General features: G+C 55.3%; 1 pseudogene; it reads right to left on the bottom strand.

Moving 5' to 3' along the window:
- Nucleotides 1-505: 505 nt before the first annotated feature.
- Nucleotides 506-13,845, bottom strand: LOC137846591 (olfactory receptor 14C36-like; annotated as a pseudogene).
- Nucleotides 13,846-21,925: the final 8,080 nt, after the last annotated feature.

Here is a 21,925-nt window from a genome sequence, read left to right as displayed (position 1 = left end):
CTGGGAGGCAGACCCAGCTCATGGGGTCACTGTCATTGCCCAAGGCTGCAAGGAATCAGTCACCAGCCTCCTTTGCTGGGGCTACTGCGTGTCCTGGGGCTGCAGAGCTCTCCTCTGCCTGTTGGCAGCAGCTTGAGCACTTGAGCTCTGCTAAATTCACCTTGCACAGGCTCATGCTCTGCGGGCTCCACCTGTTTTATGGGCTCATGCTGCTCCGGCCAATACCCTGGACTCTGCTGGCAGATGCTAATTCCCTCTGCAAGAAACATTAACCTGCCAGCAGTCCCAGCACAGCCCCACAACAGCACTGGCACCAAGCTCCAGGAGCAGCCGGGCCTGGCCCCACCAGCAGGAGAGGGCGGCAGAGGCAAGAGAGCAGCTTGGCATGCCCCAAGCGCTGGTGCTCCCTGGCTGTGCTGCTGGAATGGGACTCTTTTCCTCTGCAAATGGGCACTGCCCCAGCAGAGCCAGACCAGGTCTCAGAGGAAGGACATCAGACAAAGAAGGCAGTGTAGGCTGTTTTATTTCGTTAAAAGTTCACAGAGACCATAATTCCACATGGACAGAGACTCAGTACATACACTAAACACACGTACAGAATTGGGAGTGGGACAAAAATGACATTTTATTGGGCAACCTAACCTGAAAAAAACAAAACAAAACAAAACAAAACACAAAACTAAGTAATACCAGTACTAAAAATACACACTCACACACACAAAAACAACAAAAAAGGGAATATAGGTTGCTCTGTGTAAGTGATATTCTGAGTAATCTGCAGAAACAGACTGTGAAATTATTGCTTCCGAAGCAAATCAAGTCATCAGTTTCCACAAGGCATTCTTGAGGTCCTTGTTCCTCATGCTGTAGATGAAGGGGTTCACTGCTGGAGCCACCACCGAGAATAGAGCGGCCACCAACAGGTCCAGGGATGGAGAGGAGATGGAGGGGGGCTTCAGGTAGGCAAACATGCCAGTGCTGACAGTCAGAGAGACCACAACCAGATGAGGGAGGCACGTGGAAAAGGCTTTGTGCTGGTCCTTCTCAGACACAAAGCCTCAGCACAGCCCTGAAAATCCGTATATAGGACAACATAATGAAAACAAAACAAGCAAAGATTAAAGAAAGAGTAAATAAGAGTACAGCAACTTCCCTGAGGTAGGCATCTGAGCAGGAGAGCTTGAGGATCTGGGGGATCTCACAGAAGAACTGGGCCACTGCGTTTCCAAGGCAGAGGGACAGGGAAAATGTATTGGCAGTGTGCAGGACAGCACTGAGAAAGCCACTGCCCCAGGCAGCTGCTGCCATCTGGGCACAAGCTCTGCTGCCCAGGAGGCTCCCGTAGTGCAGGGGCTTGCAGATGGCAACGTAGCGGTCGTAGGCCATGATGGTGAGAAGGGAATACTCTGCTCCAACCAAGAGGACAAAAAAGAAGACCTGTGCAGCACACCCGTGCTAAGAGATGGCCCTGGTGTCCCAGAGGGCATTGGCCATGCCTTTGGGCAGAGTGGTGGAGATGCAGCCCAGGTCGAGAAGGGCGAGGTTGAGGAGGAAGAAGTACATGGGGGTGTGGAGGCGGTGGTCGCAGGCTACGGCGGTGAGGATGAGGCCGTTGCCCAGGAGGGCAGCCAGGGAGATGCCCAGGAAGAGCACGAAGTGCAGGAGCCGCAGCTCGCGCGTGTCTGCGAATGCCAGCAGGAGGAACTCGCTCACAGAGCTGCTGTTGGGCATTTGCTGACTTTGGACACAGGTATCTTTGAAGAGGAGAAAAAAAAAATAGAACAGACTTCAATGAGGAAAACCTATTTCATCTCCTGGAAAGCCCGCAGATAAGCCTCTCTCTGTGCATGAGAACCTTTCTGCAGCTCTCTTGCTTGAGCTCTGGGTGGTGCTGGCTGCGTGTGACACTGGGAGCAGGGGCTGCTGTGGGCTCCAGAGGAGTCCTTCCTGCTGTGCAGCAGGAGGGAAGCAGGACCATGGGGGAAACTCAAGTGCAGTCCACTTGTCAGATCAATGAGCCATGCAGTCTTTTTGCAAACAACTCATCCGACCACACTGTAGAGCAAGAGAGATTTTATTTGCTGTATTTTCTTATAATTCCCCCTGTAATGCTTAGGACACCGATCATACTCGTGTTACGCTGAGAAAAAAACAGAGACAGCTGAGAGCAGAGAAGCCCCAGTCTGAGTGAGGCTGGACAGAATCCTTACCTTGGCCCTGGGGGCCTGAGCAGGATCTCAGCTCTTCCCCCCTAGCCAGGGCTGCCGAGGCCTCACTCCAGCTGCCCACAGACAGACATCCAGCAGCACGGACATGGCCTTAGCAAGGAGGTGTCTTCTCCTTGGGACGCCTGGATGCCACAAGGATGCCACGAGAGAGCTGCATCCTGCTGGAGAGCAGCCTGAAGCCCAGGAAAACACCCCACAGACAGGTGAATATCCACACGCTGGGGTATTCCAGTATCCCAGGCACACAACATGCTGTACCTAGAGGATTCTTGGCCACTCTGTTCCTGCTGATCTTGGCCAAACTCTTCTTTCCCCCGCCTGTGCTCACAGACCCCATCCCACGCGGCTGTGCTCAGCGCTGCCCTGCAGCACCCTGCCACCACCAGGGCCCTGCCAAGGGGCACCTCCATGCAGCAGGAGCTATGGGGCAGCTGAGAGAGAGCCCTGCATCACCAGCAGGGTGTTCGAGGCTTCTAGGGTGTCAGGGGCACCTGGCTTAGGCCACTCCAAGGGGCTTCTGCCAGACTTCCTCACCTCGCAGTGCAATCCAGCAGGACTCTCACAGCCTACTGCATTGCCCACCGCCCTCCCAGAAACAAGACCCAGCACGAGACCCTTCCAGGAGCTGCAGCTGCATGGCCCTGCAGCCAGAGACTTACCTTGTCAAGGGCTGTGCAGGTTTCTCCTGCAGGCAGCTCTCAGCACCCTCCCACTCCCAACTGCCTCCAACCTGTGAGGAATGTTTTAACAATTCCAATTTGTGTCCATAAATTCGTGTCCATAAAGAATAATTCTGTTTGAATCCTGTCTGCCTCTGTTTGAATCCTGTCTGCCTCTGGGCCCTGCACTGGCAGTTTAATTCTTGAACCACAGATGCAGTGTGTCCCAGTCTCCCCCTCATTCCAGTCAATTTATCAAGTCTTCAGAAAACACTCCTTAAATTTATGAACCTGTTTGCTTTTGTTATTCCTGACTTCTAGTTCTAACAGTTACAGTTTTTTTTCTGTCTTCTTCGAGATTGATTTAACACTGCTATAGATGTTATGTAGATGACTGTAAATAGCTGGGAAAGAATGTTTTAATTGCTCGTGAGTCGTCAACCTGTTTGGGAGTTTCAGAACAACTGATAATAACTGGTGACTGCTGGTGACTGTTATGAGATCCTTGGTATCTGGCCAGGGGGGCCAAGAGATTAAGAGGAAGAAAAAAGAAGCTGAAGGACGGTTGGGAGACAAGACCTGCGGAGAGTGTACAGAGAGTGTTCCATAAACTTGGAATAGTGCCGAGTAAGTACAAAGGGTGAGAGGAAGACTACGAGCCTTCAGCATGAAAGACCCCTAGAGACCCCCAGAGGAGACTGATGCGCATGCTCCAGTAGGAGGAACTGGACCCCGGAAGCTAATTATAATAATCTACTTTTTTAGAAGTAGTAATGAATATGTATTAGTCTAGGTGCATAAAAATCAGCTGCTTGATGTAACTGGTGTGCGTCCTGGTGGAGTGGAGACTCCCGGTGCACCCAGCGCTGTTTGCTTACCTCTATTCCTTTATATTCTTTTAATAAATCCTATTTTTTTATTTAATCCTAATTTGAATCCTGAGCCATTTATAACAAACCCCTCTCTCCTCTCCTCTCCCCATGGGGCTCAGAGCCCCCAGCCCTTCTGCGCTGTGCAGAGGAGCTGCTCCTGGGCAGAGCTGTCTCTCTGCACCAGGGCCCTCTTGCCAGGAGCTCTCTCTGTCCCAGGAGCCCAGCCCAGATCAGCAGCAGAGGCATTGGAATCAGCCCTCTGGGGGCTTTGGCGATGAGCCCATGAACCTCAGGCACTGAGAGTGCGTTGAAGAAATCTCTCAAGAAATCCAAGGCAGATGCAAGTTTCCTGCAGTGTCCCCCTGAGGGGGGACTCTGCTGGCACTGACACAGCCTCCCTTGGAGCTCATTAGAGCAGAACACTGGAGGCAGTGAGGACAGGTAGACAAATGTGAAGGTGACACTGATGTATTGAAAAACAGGCTTTGACCCCAGGCTCCTGGGAAGGGAGATCCTTTCCCTTCACACAGGAGCTCAGGGCTCTTCCTGGGCAGTAGGAGATGGGGATGTCCATGGCCCAGTGCAGGAGAAGGGTACGACTCCTGCCTGGTTCATGGCTGGTGAGGAGGCAATGAGACCCTGGTGCTTTAACAAGAAGCTGCCTCCTCATAGGCCTCGCTGTCGGAGACAAGAGCCCTAGCCATTGACACACAGACTTCAGGCCTGTTGGGACTTTCAGCCTTTCCAGTGTGCTTGCTCCTCTCCACACCAGGCTGTCCAAGAGATTCACAGACCTGCACCTCTTTCCCTGCTGGCTGTGTGGTGTCTCATCAGATCGGAGCCGAGCATGGTAACTTACATTTTCTTGGTGGCCATGCTCCTCATAAGGCAGCTCTGTAGGAAGTTGGCCTGGTTCCTGGTGAGCTCCTGGTGAGCTCGTATGGCATCCCTCGTGGTGCCCAGGCCCTCCTCCTCCTGGGCACTGCTCACTCAGCAGGGTCCCAGTCTGCCCTGATGTGTGGGGTTCCTCTTCCTCTGGTGCAGGATGAGGCTTTTCTTCTTGTAAATGTCAAGAGGTTTCTGTAGGCAAAATCCTGCAGTTTCTCAAGGTTCCCCTGGACAGATGCTCCATTCTGTCAGCCTTTCATGTCTGCAGGCAGACGTTTCAACCTTTGTGTGATTGTGCTATCTGTGACAAGTTAGCAGTATCAGGAGTTGCAGGAGAGTTTGGGTAATAAAGGAGTAACCAGTTGAACGGAATTGCAGTACAGAGTCACAGAAGGCTAGCGGATGGAAAGCTGTCTGTTTCCACAAGTTATGATATCTCCCCTCCCCTCCCCTCCCCTCCCCTCCCCTCCCCTCCCCTCCCCTCCCCTCCCCTCCCCTTTCCTTCCTTAATAAACTGTCTCTATCTCAACCCACAGGATTCACTTTCTCATTTCTTTCCCCCATTCCAGAGAGGGAGGAGGGAGGGTGAGCAAAAAGCTGTGTGGTGCTTACCTGCTGGCCACGTTAAACCACAACACAGCCCCAGCAAAGGAGTCTGGCGCGTGATTCCTTGCGGCCCTGGGGCAATGGCAGTGACCCCATGAGCTGGGTCTGCCTCCCAGCCTGCCCAGCATGGCCCTGCAGAGTGTCCCTGTGCCCTGGGCACCACAGCCCCCTCACTCCACAGAGCAGCACCGCCAGCTGGGGCTGGGGCTGGGGCTGGGGCTGGGGCTGGGAGGGCCCTTCCCTGAGTGTGTTCTAGGCCAGCTTCAGGCACATGGCTTCTGGATTTGAGCGTTATCTTTGCTGTGCACAAGGAGCTGAGAGACCGCCAACAGGCACGGGCCTTGAAGATTGCCTGCAAGGTCCCTCCTGGCCTAGCACCTGACTGGACTGGTACAGAACTGGCTCCCATGCATCAGAGAGGCTGGGAGTTGAGCAGCAGTGCCTTGGGCTGGAAGAGTCACAACCAGATCACTGCCTGGGCAGGTCCAGGGCCAAAAAGAGAATGTTTTGTAGGTATGTTAATAAGGGGTCAGTCGTGCCTCAGAAATTTCTAATCTAGTTGGAAGCAAATGGCTGTTTAATGGCGTGTGAGGTGACTTCTTTCTGAAGTAGCTGACAGGTCATCGCTTGACTCCTGGCTGGGAGCAGTGCCATTAAGCTCATCTCTCTGAATGTACCTGAAAGGCAAGTGCAGGTTACCTGCTTTGCATGTAGTTCATGCAATTCACTCTTCCTAAGTACCTGGTAGGCCCCAAAGAGGAAGAGGTCTTGGATCGGGGTTGTCATGTCAGAGGTGTCAGCATTTGCCTGAAGTCATCCTTCAGGGCTGTTTTCAGTTTTCTGTACAGAGGGAGCCACTGCCAAGATGCCTGGGGGAAAATGAACCATGTATAAGGGCCTGGGAAAAAGTTACCTTGGATCCAAAGCAGCCATTTGGGGACCAAAATTTGTAGGCAGCACACTTCTATGGTGGTGCTGGGCACTTTGTGCAGGGTGCTCCATGCTGGCTTAGGAGCTGCTTCTTTCTCAGTAACAGAGTAGCCAGCAGAGGTGAGACAGGTACCCTGAGATCATGAATGTCATGAGAATCCTGCTCCCAAACAGATGACCGATATGGGGAGGTTAGGAGAAGGCTGGCCAGGAGAGATGTGAGATCTGGGGGCGGGAAGAGGAGTTTGGGCAGCAGAAACTAATGATTTTGAAAGAAAGTATGTGTTTTGTAGGTGTTGTATCACAAAGTCGGTGGTGCTTCAGAAATTCCTAATCCATTCCTAAGGGAATATTTGTGAAGTGGATTGTGAGTTGAGCTCTTTCTGAAGTAGCCAACAGGTCATCCCTTGACTCTTGACTGGGATACGTGCCTTTAGGCTCACATCTGCCAGTGTCAGTGATAGACCAGAAGAAGGCACCTGCTATGCATACAGGTTGTGAGTTCCACTCTTCCTAAGTACTGGGTAAGCCCCATAAAGGAAGAGGTCTTGGATAGGGGTTATGTCAGAAGTGTCAGCTTTTGCCTAAAGTCATCCTTCAGGGCTGCTTTCAGTTTTCTACACAGAGGCAGCTGCTGCCTTCAAGATGCCTGGGGGAAACTGAAGCATACATAAGGGCCTGGGAAGTTACCCTGGATCCATAGGAGCCATTCTGGAACCAAAACTTGTAGGCAGGATGTGCACTTTTGTGGTGGTGCAGAACTGCTGGGCACATTGTGCAAGGTGCTCCTACAGACCCTTTGTGTCCTTCTCCATGCTGGCTTAGAAGCTGCTTCTTTCTCAGGAACAGAGTAGCCAGCAGAGGTAAGACAGATACTCTGTGTTCATGAAAGTCATCAGAAAGCTGCCTCTAAGAAGATGACTGATACAGTGAATTCAGGATAAGCCTAGACAGGAGAGATGTGAGATTTTGGGGAGGGAAGAGGAGCTTGGACAGCAGAAGCTAATGGTTTTGAAGATGTAAGAATGATCGGGTAGTTTTCATCTCACTTTAAAGCTGACTTAAAGCAGTCACGTGAGGCCATTACCGTATTTTAGCCAGTAACCTGAATTCCATAAAACTAAAGGCTTCTCCACACACTGACAGGAATACTCTGCTCTAATATTTGACCGCAATATCCCTCGAAGCAAAAAGTCAGCCCATAGCCCCTTTCCCCTACCTTTACTGTCTTGCTCACCCTGATCCCTGCCCTTAACGCGATCATTAAAATGTTCTATTTAGCCCTTGCAGACCTAAAAAAAAACCCTCAACCAAAGACCTTTCACATACCCTAAGCAGAACACATCCTAAGAAGAATACCCTACCCTCCCACTACACATTTGATTAATCTCTAACCTAGAAAGGGAAACCTTAATCCCATACACGAACACCTAACACTGAAAGCCCCTATTCCCGTACATTAACCTTCTCACTTTTAACCCTTTTCCTAACCTTTAGGTGCTTTGCCCTTTTGGGCAGGGCAGGGATCGTGAGGTTACTGGGCAGTCACATGGCATTCAAAGATGAATGTGAGGGGCCATGGATCTGATCAGCTAGTAGGTCACAAGGGGGAGACGGAGGAGAATGCTCTGATGAGCTCAGCTCTGCCTCAGGATCTCCTGCACCAGCAGGGGAGTGTGACTGTGGTGGTCACTGTGGGGTCACTTCTGTCTCTGCAGTTGATAGGGAAGCAGCAGGATCATGTCACAGAAAGGGACTGAGAGGTCACTTCTGTCTGTAGGTGGCAGGTCACCCTTGACTTAGAGCTGGGATCGGTACTTTTCGGCTGACATCTGCCAGTGGCCCTGGTAGGCCAGCAAAAGGCACCTGGCTGGCATGCTGACTGTGGGATCCCCTCTGCCTACATACCCAGGAGGACCCATGCAGAAAGAAGGCCCACATATGGGTTGTCCTGTCCCTTCTGCTTGAGTCCATGACTGGACAGCAGCAGGCCCATGGCTTGGAAGATGCTGGTGCGGTGACTTCTGTCTGGTTGGCTGACAGGCCGCAAGGAGCCTGATGGATTGGGATGCCTACTTTAGGAGGGGGTTCCACCCTGATGGAGCTTTCTTTTGTAGTAGAAAAGAGTAGGAGAGAAAAAACTGCCACAAAGTGCACTTTGGAATGTTGGTGCTGGCCACGAGGAGGAAGAACTGTCCCTCAGAGTGTTGTGCTGCGTTGCCAGAGGTCACCCAAAGAGCGTCTGTGATCAGAGCATGGCTTTGTGTGAGAAGGAGCAGCTGGGGAGGGTTGATGAGACACTGGTGAAATGATGGAAATGCTGGGATGAGAGCAAGGTGGTGAACAGAGACGGGTGTCTACAGTCCTCAAAGAAATAGGTGAAAGTCATCAAAGTCAACAAAGTGCTCTGCCGGGCACTGCCCAGCCCAGCCCGGCCCCTGCCCACCTCTCCCCACCACCCTGCCCTCTCTCCAGCCCAGCCCAGCCCAGCAGCCCAGGCTGGGCTGGCCCCAGGGCAATGCCCTCCACAGGCTGCTGCAGGGCTCTGGGCACGGCCACCCCAGCCCCAGCCCCTCACAAGGCACCGCAGCTGCTGGGACAAAGTGTGGTGGTTTCACTCAGGTGGGCAGCCGAGCTCCACCACAACCGCTCTCTCACTCCCCCTCTCCTCAAAGAGGAAGGGGGAGAAAATACAACACAGAGAACTCGAGGTTTGAGATGAGAAAGGTTTAATTAAATGGAAAGGGAATGGGGAGGAAAAAAAAAAAACGAAACAAAAGAAACAATCAGTCCGCGCGGGAGCACGGAGAGAGGGAAAAAAAAAATTATTCTCTACTTCCCATCAACGAGCGGTGTTCAGCCACGTCCTGGGAAGCAGGGCCTGAGGGTCCGAGCCACGGCTGCGCTCGCGTCAGGCAGCACCCTGGGGTGTCACCAAGTGACGTCACAATGGGTGCCCACCCAGCCCAGGCGCGTGTCACAGTGGCACCCATTGTGACGTCACTTGGTGACACCCCAGGGCTCCGCCTTATAAGAGCGCAGCCGTGGCTCGGACCCTCAGTGTCGGTGCACGGCAGTGACGGACAGGGCAGGAGCACAGGGCCTTCGAGGAGTCCCCGAGCATAGCCCACGTCCCACAATGCCGCAACCGCCCGCCCGGAGGAGATGCCGGTTTATCCTTGTGAGCTCTCCCACTCCAGAGGCTGCTTCTGAAGGGGAGTCGCAGCTGCTGGATCGCAGTGAGTCTTAGGGATGGGGTGGGGAGGGTTGGGGACACAGAGACCCCTGCCTGACTCCAGGACTCCTTCCCTGGGTAAAGCGGCGCTTGGGCTGACGGGGCCGAGCTTCCTCCGCAGCACCACAGAATGCCAGGACGCTTTGGGCTGGGGGGGACCTCGGCGATCACGATGCTTCCCCCCAGCCCAGGCTGCCCAAAGCCCACCCAGCCTGGCCGTGGGCAGTGCCAGGGAGGGGGCACCGCAGCCTGCGCCAAGGCCTCACTGCCCTGGGCGTGAAGGAGAGAAATCCCTGCCTGTCCGAAAGAAACCTGCCCTCTTTGAGGTTAAAGGTGTCACCCCTTGTCCTGTCGCTGCAGTCCATGATGAAGATCCCCCCCCAGCTTTCCTGGAGGCCCCTTTGGGCATGGGGAGGCTGCAGCGAGGTCCCCCCGCAGCCTTCTCCAGGCTCCACAAGCCCAGCTCCCTCAGCCTCTCTTCCCAGCGGAGCTGCTGCAGCCTCTGGGCATCCCCGCGGCCTCCCCACGTCCTTCTGGGGCTGGGGCCCTTCCTCTCCTCACCCCTGCATTCAGCCCCTCACTGCAGCACTCTTTGCTTTCCTCCTTTCCAGGTAAGGCATGGAAACTGTGCAGAGACAAGGCCGTGAAATTCATCAGGGCGTATGTCAGAGGCACAGAAAAGGTAATGGCAGCTGCTTGCATCACAGCTGTGCTCCTGGCGCTGCCCTCCAGGGGTCCCACACAGCCCCAGACCCCTCAAGGCTTTGGTCCTGCTGGCCGTGGGTGTCCCCCTAATGCTCTGTTGGTGTCTTTGTGGCTGCCAGGACGACGAGGAGCAGAAGATGCTGTTCCTCAGCAAAATCTGCGATCTGTGCACATGTGTCACAGAGAGGGGTGTGCCGATGAACTTGCATGGCTTCTGCTGCCAAACTAACCTGGTGGAGAACATCATGGTGAGAGGATGCGCAGCGGGTTGGGGAAGGGGCAAGGCCCCCCGGCACCAGCCCCCTGGGAGGCGAGGGCTGGGGCAGCGCTGGCTCTGCTGCTGCTGGGTGCCGGCGGCTCCAAGGTCTCATCCTGCTTGTGCTCTGCAGGCGCTGCTGGAAAAGGAGCCCATGGACAGCTTGCGCACAGCATTCCGGCAGAAGGCCATGGAGACTGTCGCCCTCCTCAGGTGCGTGCCCAGCCCCTGGTGGCAATGTCCTGGTGGCCCTGAAGCTGGCAGGGAGGCTGCCCGTCCCTCCCAGGGATGCCTGGCCAAGGGAGGTCCGTGTCCTCCTTCATAAGCCTCGAGGCACTGCGTCCAACAGGCTCCTCTCTCTCTCTCCTTCAGCAAGACCGTGCCAACAGCACTGCGTGGCAAAAAGACGAGACTCCTGCATGTGTGCTTCAAGAGCATCTTCTTTCTGCCTCCCGAGTCAGATGTGCCAGAGACAGCAGTGCTCTACGCCGAGGTATGTGCTGGGTGAGGTACCGGCACCCCCAGTCCTGGTGAGCTGCTGCCTTGCTTCCCCGTGCTGACACAACCAGAGACCAGTGCAGGGCCGGGGCCCAGATTTGCTTTCCCAGCCTCACCCCTTCCCCTTCCCCGACCTGATCTTGTGCTGCAGGAGGTCTGCACGCAGTGGCTTTCTAGCCCCAAAGCCACCCCTGAACTCCCAAGGGGCTCAGAGCCAGCTCCTGGGGGTGAGGAGGGCCACAGAAATAATTCGATGTTCTTCTGTCCTCCCTGCAGACTATGAAAGCCATGGACACCATGCTGGAGGGCTTCGTACTCAACTGTCCCATCGCCAGTTTCAACATAGAGATGCAGAATATGTTGAAGGTTTGGCATTTCCAAAGAATTTCCAAAGAATCCTCTCAGGTCACATTTGCAGACCGCTGTCAACCCCCAGCAACTTCTCTCCTCGCAGGTGATGCTGGACTTTGCTGGCTCCAAAAACTCAGATGTGCGTGAGAGCGCTGTGAAGGTGATTGAGAGGCTGATTACTTTCATCCGCTGGTATTTGGTGATCAAGGTAAGGCACAAGGAATTTTCCACCCTTTCCTGCATCCCAGAGCATCCTGCCATGCAAGGGTGCCTGCGAGGCAACCCTCAACGCACATGAGTGCCTCAGCACTGTGAATTGAGGGTCTTCATCCCTCCTTTGCCCCTGCTCTTCCCTCCCCAGGCTGTGCTCTCTCAGGGGCTGGCTCTGCCTCCACTAAGCCCTTTGTCTCTCCTCCCTTCCTCAAACAGATCTTAGGGAACTTTGAAAACTATGGCAACGATGAGCCCACAGATTTCAACCTGCGCATCCCCATCCTGGGCAAGCTGCTGGGCCACCTCTTGCTTTTCAGCAGTGGCGATGATTCCATGAGCCACTCAGCTTTGGGAAGTCTTCATCGCATGTACACAGTCGTCAGAGAAGTAAGAGGTAAGAAGGTGTGGTGGGCAATGTCCATCTGCACACAGACATCTCCTGGTATGTCTGCTTGTTCTCCCTGAGTATTGTGAAGGATTGCTTTTGTGCTTGGTGGAGGCTGCCCACGGAATTCTGCCAGGTTCCCTGGCCTCCTCTGCTCCTCACAGCAGCTTCCCGCAGCATTCTGGCTATCGTTTTCCGCAGAAGCTAGACGCTCACCTGCCGTCCAGGAGCAGTTCTCTGCTGCTGTCCTTCCCAACCCTCCCCAGATCACCTACCACGCTGTTTTGTGGTGTCCCCCAGTCTAAGCCATCGATCGATGAGCACTTCCCAAACGGCATCTTCCCCGAGGAGTGAACAGCAGAGCCAGCCGTGCATCACCAGGGATGGTGACGCCCTCCAGAATGCTCCCTGACTGTTTGCTCCCTGCCGTCTTAAAGGCAGGTGTCAGGGGGCTTCCTGCACATCCTGACCCCGAGCAGAAGGGGGTCTGTGACACGCTGCTACCCCCACGGCACCCAACGCCATTGCTTCTCCTCCTTCTGCATCATCCCTGAGGTCCCTCTTGCTCCCAGCACTCCTCACCTTGTGCTTTACATCCCTGCCCACCACTCTCCTCGCCGTGGGTCTGAGCCTCCCTCCTCAGCCATTCCTAGTGAAAGTGCTTTTCACCATTTGGCAAGCTTGTTGGCAAAGATGCTCTTCCCTACTGACTCTTCGCTGTTTCCCCCTGTTTAGAATGCATATTCAGAGAGGACATGGTAAATTATGCAGAGAGACACAAGAAATTGGAGTATGCAAAACTTCCATTTTCTATAACATCAACTCCGTGTGAAATTGCCAAGGTAATGAGCTCTGGCCTTGCTGGGGATCTTGTCCGCAGCATCAGCAGGCATCTCGTGTGAGCAAAGGGGTCCAGAACCGGTGGGGCTGGCACGGCCTCACTCGCCCTGCTGAGAGGGTTCCTCTTGTCCCCAGGCTGGGGCTATGCGAAGGCTGCTCCCCTGTGTCCCGGCAGCAGCTCCAGCCCTCCTGGCCACCAGCAAGCCCTGGTTACCTGCAGGGCCAGCACTCTGGCCCCATATGCCCCATCCTCACCCCTTCCCCCGAGGGCCCTCTCTCCAGAGCCGCTCTTGCTGCTCAGCTAAGCAGCACCCTTGGGACACTCAGTGAGGCATGTCTTCACTCCTCCTTCTTCCCACAGCGGTTTGGAGGACATCTCTTCCCTGCTGAGAGGCTGGACATCATCCTCACAGCCCTTGAAGCTTTACCAGACTCCAGCATCCATGACAAGCAGGGGGCCTGCAGCGTGCTGGACGCAGCCTTGGAGGTCCCTGACTACTGGCTGACAGATGTAAGTGGCCTGTGGCCATGGCCCTGCCCTTGAGCTCTTCCAGGCGTTGTTCCTCTCTCCTTCCCTGCCTCCCTCCCTGCCTCCCTCGCACATCGGGGTCTCTTGGGCTCCAGAAGCCACCTGAAGCCAGCAGAGAGCAATGGAAGGGGCCAAAGTTTGAGTGGCAGCTGTGGCAATGGCTGCGGTCTGCTGGCAACACCATTCCCACTTTGTCCCCCAAGGTGCCAACGATCATGGAGTGCATCAGGAGAAACCTGGGCAGCATCCACACAGCATCAGCGCGGCAGTGCCTGGACTCCCTGCTTCTCAGGCTGACCAACATGATGCCCAGGAGAGAAGTCAAGAACCTGCTTCAGTTCTCTCCGCCACCTGACAGGTCCTGGCCTTAACATCCTTGAGGGCTTGTTCCGCGTCGGGAGATGCACCTGGAGACTCTCTGCTTGCCACACCAATGGCAAAGGGCAGGACATCCCCAAGGAGCACAGCCCTCCTTCCCACCAATGTGTTCCAGCCCTACTGGGCCAGCCAGGGCTGCAGCAGCCCAGCTGTCCAAGGCAGCCCAGAGTCCCCCTGCCCCCAGGGAACACCAGCTCAGCCCCCTCCTGCCTGCCCAGGCTGGGCCCTCAGTGCTCCCCAAGTCACAGGGGCTGCAGGACAGCCTGGGTCCTCTGGGGCTGGCCCAGTTTGTGGCCCTGCGGCTGAGGCAGCCTCACTGACAGAGTCTTCTGGGCTTGCAGCACTGACCTGGCCATGTGGGAGGTGATCCTGGCCATGCCGAGGACCTTGGAGAAGATTTTAAACATCATGATGGAAGACTTGCCGCTGCGCAACTGGTGCACCGCAGTCACCAAAGACACCTGCATCCGTCGCTTGGCTGTGAGTTCCCAGATGAAACCTTGCTCCCAGCAGGGCTACGTGTGCCCCTTCAGGCACACAGGCACAGCCCTGTGCCCATCTACCCCCAAACTGCCAGCTCCCGCAGGACGTACGGACACATGGTCCCTGGGGCCGGCAAGCCCCCGTAGCTCCCCGCGCCTGGTGCCTCTTTGGTGCCAGCTGGCACTGCCCCATCCCTGCCCAAAGGTGGGAGAAGAAGAGGCTGCAGGGGGCCCTGCCAGGCTCTCACTGCTCTTTCTTGCAGATGCTGGCCCAGAATCACATTTCTGAGGAGGACTTTGGTAACCCGGTGCACCTCCTGAGCTACCTGTGGCACCCAAGACCAGAGATGCGCTTTTTGGTTCTGAAAGGGCTCTGCACCGTGTCAGAGAGCCCTGAGAAGGTGAGCGGGCCATCGTCAAGCAAAGCCATGTTGGCAGCCTGGGGCTTTGCTCTTCTGCCCTCCCGTCCCTCCCCGCTGCCAGGAAGCAAGGCAGGAGGCTGGTGCTCAGGAACCAGAGCCCTTTGCCCAGGGTGGTCTCTCACTGCCTCACGGAAGGGAAATGGTGTCTTTCCTACAGGCAAGGGAAATTCAGGTCGTGCTGTCAGACATTGTGGAGGCTCTGCAGGACACCAACACAGACATGGTGCTGAAGGCCCTGCTTGTGCTGAAAAACGTGATGGCTCATGTGGAGAGGTGGAAGTACGGTGGCCCGCCTCCGCAGCTGGCTGAGAAGCTCCTGCCACTCTTTGACCACGTAAGTGTGCTGCGGGAGCCCGAGCCCTCAGCTGGGCCCCCTGTAACGAGGGCTGCCCTTCAGCCCGGCCCTGTGGGCAGCACTCAGGCAGGGCCTTCCCAGTCTCCTCGTCAGCCCAGGCGCTGGGGAGCTCTGCTTGGGCATGGCTGGTGCGGCTGGTGGCGAAAGTGGGGTGGCTGGCGGGCAGCCTGCGATGGCAACCGATTGCGTTGCCCTTCACGGGCACCAGGCCTTGCAGCTGCCCCTGAGCAGCTCCTCTGGGAAGGATCCAGCGCTGAAGCATCTCACAGTGCTGGGAGCTCCCTTCACATCGGCCACGCTAATGCTGAAATTCCTCCTGTCCTCCTCCCTGCCAGGAGTCCAGCCAGGTGCGGGAGCACTCCATCTGCCTCTTCCAAGCCGTGGTGGAGGCTGTGCTGCGGCAAAGGATGAAGAACATGGAGAGAAGAGTGCACAGGAGCCTTCTCCCACTCTACTTTCACATGAGAGACCAGAGTGAGAGCGTAGCAAAGGTACAGATCTCAGAGCTGAGCAGTTATGTGGGCAAGGGTGTGCTGATGCCACAGGGTTGCTGTGGGGGATCTCTGGCCGGCAGCATGAGCTGCCTCCGATGGTGGCTGTCCCGTGGCCTTGCCTTGGCCACTGAACCCAGTGCACGCTGCCCCCCACCACAGCCTCCCATAACGCGCTGGGAAAGGCTCGCAGCCCTGCCAAGAGGAGGGGACAGAGGGTCTCCTTCCCAAGGCTGTGCTGCTACCTCCCAACCTCTGCTGCTCCGCAGGCCTCTGGGGAAGCTCTTGCTGTGGCTGCAAAGTTTCTGCGATGCAAGGAGCTCAAGCGATTCGTCCAGACAAAACAGACATGGAGGATTGGAGAGTGCTTGGTAAGGACCCAACTTGGTTTGCCCCAGCTGGGCAAACGCGCCCGGCCAGAGCCCGCTGCCTGCAGCCGCATCCTCGCTCCCTTCCTGCCAGCACAGAGCCCCAGGGGGCTCTTCTGCAGGCCCCTCTGCCCTCCCTGCCCCCAGGATGCTGGAGGAGACCCTGGAGAGGGTGTGCAAGCCCCGTGACCCTGCGTTCTCTCTCTCTCCAGCTGCAGCAGGACAGAGGCAGAGTAGAAGAATACCTGCAGCAGAGCCAGCCCTACCTGAAGGCCACTCAGACCCTTGTGCGACTTGAGGCCGTCAGATTCATTGGTGAGCCCAGCCCCTGGGTCCCTCTTGGGGCAGCCTTTGGCAGCCCCAGGCACTGCCCTGTTGCCCCCAGAGCCCCCCGACTGGGCCCTTGCTCCAGGGTGCAGGAGGGGGCACAGCCTGGCTGGCCAGGCCAGGGGCTGCGCTGCTGGGAGCGTGCTGGGGAGCGGGGCTCTGATGGGGTCTCTGTGTCTAGGTCTTGCTGCGCGCTACTGCGAGGACCAGAGCGAGGAGAAGCTGGATGAAATCCTCAGAGGTGAGTGAGGGCAGTGGGGGGTGTGCTAGGGCTGGGGGGACAGCGGCAGAGGCCCCCGTGCCTTGCCCTGCTCCAGGGAAATGCTTCGGGACGGAGGAGCAATGCAGCCATAGGAACGAGGGAGAGGAGACGGGGTAGCCTGTGGTGTCAGGGAATGGCCTCCCAGCCTGGAGCTGGGCAGTGCCGCTGAAAGGGTTGAGTGTCCCTGAGGAAGAGTCAGGGGAAAGGGCAGTAAGGCTGACAGAAGGTGGGAGCCTGTTGTAGAGCACGCAACCAGGACGAAGAGGGAGATGAGACAGCCTACAAGCAGCTAGGAGCAGGGTCACGATTGCTAGCCCTTGCTCTCATGGGGAAGCACAATAGCGAGAGGAAAGAGTCCAGGAGATTCCTGGAGTGTGTGAATCCTCCCAAGGGATGGAGGCAGGTGGTGAGGGAACCAGCTTGTGAAGGTGCCCCACTTGACCTGTGGTGCGCAGGTGGGGAAGGACTGGTGGCTGCATTTGGGACATTGCTGAGCAGCAGCTTTCAACGGATTCCTTTGTCCCTCCTGCTCCTCCTGGCCTGGGGAAGAGTCGAGTGGGGCTGGCATGGTCTGCAGGGGATGCCTGGGGATCTCTGCAAGGAGTGGGTTTTCATCTCTGCTCTTCTTTCTTTTGCAGTCCTCCAGCCTTCAAAGAAAGACCCGGAACCCATGGTCTGTTCCCTGGCAGTTCAAACCACCCTGATCCTGATGTCAAGGCATAACACAACGTCAGGACGGAGATTTCCACTGCTGTGGTGCCGCTAGCCCCGCAGCAGTCCTCAAAAGAGCAATATATATTTTAATAGAACTAGGTTGTTGTCTCGTTATTCCAGCAGCTCCTTCACAGTGACTCGGTGCCATGACGCTGAGCTAACTTGGAGGCCACCAAGGACGTCTTTTCCCTGGGCCCGGTGACTGCATGGCGCCTACTGAACCAGTGAAAGAGTCACAGAACCCTTGCGCTTGGAAAAGGGCCTTCAGCTCAAGTCCAAGCGTCAGCTAACACCACCAGGCCCACCACAAAACCACGGCCCTTAGCGCCAAGTCCACGCATTTCTTTAATAGCTCCAGGCCTGGGACTCCAGCAGTGCCCTGGGCAGCCGGTTCCACCCTCTGCATGAAGAAATTCTTCCTGACATCCCATCCTGTGAGTCCACCTGTGGTAGGTGCGCCCAGGTAGAAGAACTGCTCAGCCTCCTGGCAGAGCTTCGAGAGGAGGTGGGCAGGCTGAGGAGCACCAGGGAGTCGGAGAAGGTTGAACTGTACTGTGCCAGCCCTGGGACAGATGCGTCAGGCAGACACAGCAGAGGAAATGGAGGATCCCCTACCCTCTGGCCATCAGGCAGAAGGAGTGCATCTCAGTGACGAAGGGATGGAAGTTTAGATCTGCTCGGGGCAGCAGGCGAACCCCTCCTTGCCTACCTCACCTTCCTTTCAGGTGCCCTGAAACAACAGACTCTGGAAGTAATGGACACACAAACGATGATGTGCATGAAGGTCCATCCAGGTTGGAGGGGTTTTCTAGGGCAAGTCAGCCTTCCCCAGTATCACGACCACCTCCATCAAGAAGAAGAGAAGGGTTACTGTCATAAGTGACTCCCTTCTGAGCAGAACAGAGGGCCGCATATGCCGGCCTGACCCAACCCATGGAGAAGTCTGCTGCCTCCCAGGAGATCAGGGTAAAAGGTGTTTCTGGAAAGCTCACTTGCCCCGTAAGGCCCTCTGAGCATCATCCATTATTGTTCTGTCCTGACAGAATCTTCTAAGTGGCACACCAAAATGGGAGGGAGTGTGCGCTAGCGAGATCCTTCGGCCTGCTCCATGCCACGCTGGGTACACTGGAGCACATTTGGAATGTTTCTGCACCGATGCACCCAGCATGAGGGACAAGCAGGAGGAGCTGGAAGCTTCAGCTCCATCCCAGAACAAGCGAGACTTGGTGTGCTGTGATGGACGGGTATGGGCTCTTCAGGAAGGATAGGCAGGGCAGGCGAGGCAAGGGGCTGGCACAAGGACGTGGCCGAGAGCTTCTGGGTAAGGATTAAGGGAGAAAGCAATCACTTGGATGTTGCAGTGGGTGTTTGCGATACCAATGAATTATTCGCTAAGCAACTAAGAGAGACCTCTCTTAGCTCAACTGCCCTTGTCCTGATGGGGGACTTCAACTTGCCAGACGTTAACTGGGAAGACCACACAGCTGATACAAGCAGGTCCAGGAGATTCCTCACACACCTTGATGACAACTCCTTGGTACAGCTACTGAGGGAGACAACAAGGAAAGGTGCCATCCTAGACCTGTTGCTTGTGTTATAAATGGCTCAGTCTTCAAAATAGGATTATCATCAAAGTTTACAATTTATTAAAGGAATAGAGGTAAGCAAACAGCGCTGGGTGCGCCGGGAGTCTCTGCTCCACCAGGACGCACACCAGTTACATCAAGCAGCTGATTTTTATGCTCCTAGGCTGATACATATTCATTACTACTTCTAAAAAAAATGGGTTATTATAATTAGCTTCCGGGATCCAAACCCTCCTACTGGAGCATGCGCATCAGTCTCTGGTGGTCCCCCTGGGGGTCTCTGGGGGTCTTTCATGCTGAAGGCTCGTAGTCTTCCTCTCAGTTTTTTTTCTTGTCCTTCCCCTTTGTACTCCTTGGCAGCATGTCAAAAGCTTACACAGCGTTCCCTGCAAGTTTTGTCTTCTAGCCATCCTTCAGCTTCTTTCTTCTCCTTAATCTCCTGGCCGCCTGGCCAGATATCAGGGGCTTGCATAGTGTCCCATTCGGAAGTCATAACAGTTACTAGTTGTTAGCAGTTGTTCTGAAACCCCCAGACATCAGAGACTTCAAAGAAAGAACATACAAACACAAATAGCTCTCTATTGACACTTCACATTTAAAAATCTTTGGCGATTGGAGGAAAACTGCCAGTACGCCTGCTTTTGGCAGGGGGGTTGGACCCGATGATCTCTTGAGGTCCCTTCCAACCCCTCCAATTCTGTGAACTTTGGACACGGGGAGGGCAGAGTTCAGGCTGCTCAGGGAACTAGTTCGGAAGATCCCCTGAGAAGCTGTTTTGGAAGGTATCGGGGTCCATCTTTTTAAGCACGACCTCCTAAGAGCACAGGAGCAGGCGATTCCAAAATGTTGGAAGTCAAGCAGGCGGGGCAGGAGGCCAGCTTGGCTGAGCAGGGATCTTCTTCTAGAGCTTAAGTGGGAAAAGAAAGCGTGTGGCCACTGGAAGCGAGGTCGTGTGACATGGCAGGGCTACAGAGGTGCTGTTTGCCTCTGTCAGGAGAAAATTGGTGCAGGCAAAGCTCAGGGGTGAAGCTGGCTAGTAGTGTGGGCGACAACGCAGATATATACATTAATATGTGTATTGAAGATGTGAACTGCTAAAGGAGGGCTAGAGGAAACATTGGTCCGTTACTTGCTGAGGATGGTCACCTCACAAACACAGACATAGGCGAAGCAGAGCCATTTAATGTCTCTTTTGCCTCTGTCTTCAAGAGCAATGATGGGCTCTGGGACCCAAGGGGCCCAGAGTTGGGGGGCCATGAGTGCGGTAACAAAAACCTCCTAGCCAAACCCACACTGGATGCATATGAGTCTACGGGGCCTGAGGGGATTCATTCCAGGGTTCTCAGAGGGCCGACTAATGTCCTTGTGAGACCTCTCTCAATTATTTTTCAATGGTCTTGGGAGGCCAGAGAGGTCCAAGTTGACTGTAGGCTGGCAATCATTGTGACAGGTTTCAAGCAGGGCAAGAAAGAAGAGCCCAATAATTACAGACCCGCCAGTCTCTCTTCAGAGCCTAGTAAAAATACGGAGAAACTCTTCTGGGCATTACTGAAGAACACCGGAAAGACAACGCAGTCGTTGATCACAGCCCACCCAGGTTCATGAGGGGAAAGTCCTGTTTAACAAACTTAATTTCCTTTTATGACAACATCACCCGTCTAGTTGAGCAAGGGATGCCAGGTTTTGGATTTCCATCAAGTTTTCAGTACTGTTTCTCTCAGTATCCTTCTGGACAAAATGTCCATTGTACAGCTAGATAAATACATGCGGTTTAGGGTGAAAAGTTGGCTGATGGGTTGGGCTCAAGGGGTTACAGAAATGGGGTTGCATCAGGCTGTTGACCAGTCCCTAGTGGGGTTCCCCAGGGTTCCACTTAGGGCCAGCAGAAGAGGCTGGAGAGCAGCCTTGCAGAAAGGGATCTGGGGGTTTTGGTCGACAGCAAGTTGAATACGTGTCAGAAAAATAAAGTGTGTGGCCACTGGAAGCGAGGTCGTGTGACATGGCAGGGCTACAGAGGTGCTGTTTGCCTCTGTTGGGAGAAAATTCCACCACACACCAGCCACAGGACTCATCCCACCAGGTTTCACTTATGCCGATGATGTCGTAGCTGTGGGACAGGGCCAAGACTTCTAGCTCATCCATTTGATTCCTCATAGTGCCTGCGTTTGTGTAGAAGCACTTCAAATGCGCCTCCCTACACACAGCGCCTTGTGGAGCTGACCGCAGGACCTCACTAGCACACCGTCCCTCTGATTCTAGCGCACCATCCCTCAGCTTATCAGCGGTGTGTCTGGTTTTATCCCCTTCCTCCTTCGACTCTAGTTTAAAGCCCTATCTATCAGCCCTGCCAAGTCCTGAGCAAAAATCCTTACCCCTCTCTGAGAGAGTGTGGTGGTTTTACTTGGGTGGGCAGCCGAGCTTCACCCCTCCTCAAAGAGGAACGGGGAGAAAATACGATGAAAAGGGCTCAAGGGTTGAGATAAGGACGAGGAGATGGCACAGTAATTATCGTGACGGACAAAACAGACTCAGCATAGGGAGATGGTAAGATTTATTGCTTATTACTAACAAGCTAGAGAAGTGAGAAACAAAGGAGAGAAGCCAAAAGCACCTTCTCCCCCGTCTACCCTCTTCCACCTCCTCCCCCCGAGCAGTGCAGGGGAACGAAGGAACGGGGGTTATGGTCAGTCTATAGTGCTTCTTCTCTGCCGCTCCTTTTCGGTCACTCTCGTCCCTTGTGCTGTGGGATCCCTCCCACGGGATGCAGTCCTTGCTGAACTGATCCGGCGTGGGCTTCCCACAGGCAGCAGCTCTTCCAGAACTGCTCCAGATATGGGTCCGTACCACGGGGTCCATCCCTCAGGAGCAGACTGCTCCAACCTGGGTCCCCCATGGGCAGCAGCTCCTGCCAGACCCCCTGCTCCTGCGTGGGCTCCTCTCCACGGGCTACAGGTCCGACCCAGAATCTGCTCCGGCAGGGGTCTTCCACAGGCCGCAGCCTCCATCGGTGCAGGGCCACCTGCTCCACCGTGGTCTCCTCCACGCGCTGCAGCGTGGAACCCTGCTCCACCGTGGTGCTCCATGAGGCTGCAGGGAGACAACCTGCTTCACCAGGGTCCTCACCACAGGCCGCAAGGGACTTCTGCTCCGGCGCCTGGAGCACCTCTCCCCCTCCTTCTTCACTGACCTTGGCGCCTGCAAGGCCGTTCCTCACTCCTCTCACTCTCCCAGCTGCTGTGTGGCGCAGCGTTTTTTTTCCCTGTCTTAAATATGCTTTCACAGAGGCGCAAATCGTGGGACCAGCAGGGCTAGGGAGGTGATCGTCCCCCTGTACTCGGCTCTGGT

The sequence above is a fragment of the Anas acuta genome, chromosome 34, assembly GCF_963932015.1.
Source record: "Anas acuta chromosome 34, bAnaAcu1.1, whole genome shotgun sequence".
NCBI lineage: Eukaryota > Metazoa > Chordata > Aves > Anseriformes > Anatidae > Anas > Anas acuta.
This window is presented reverse-complemented; position numbering and strand designations above follow the sequence as displayed.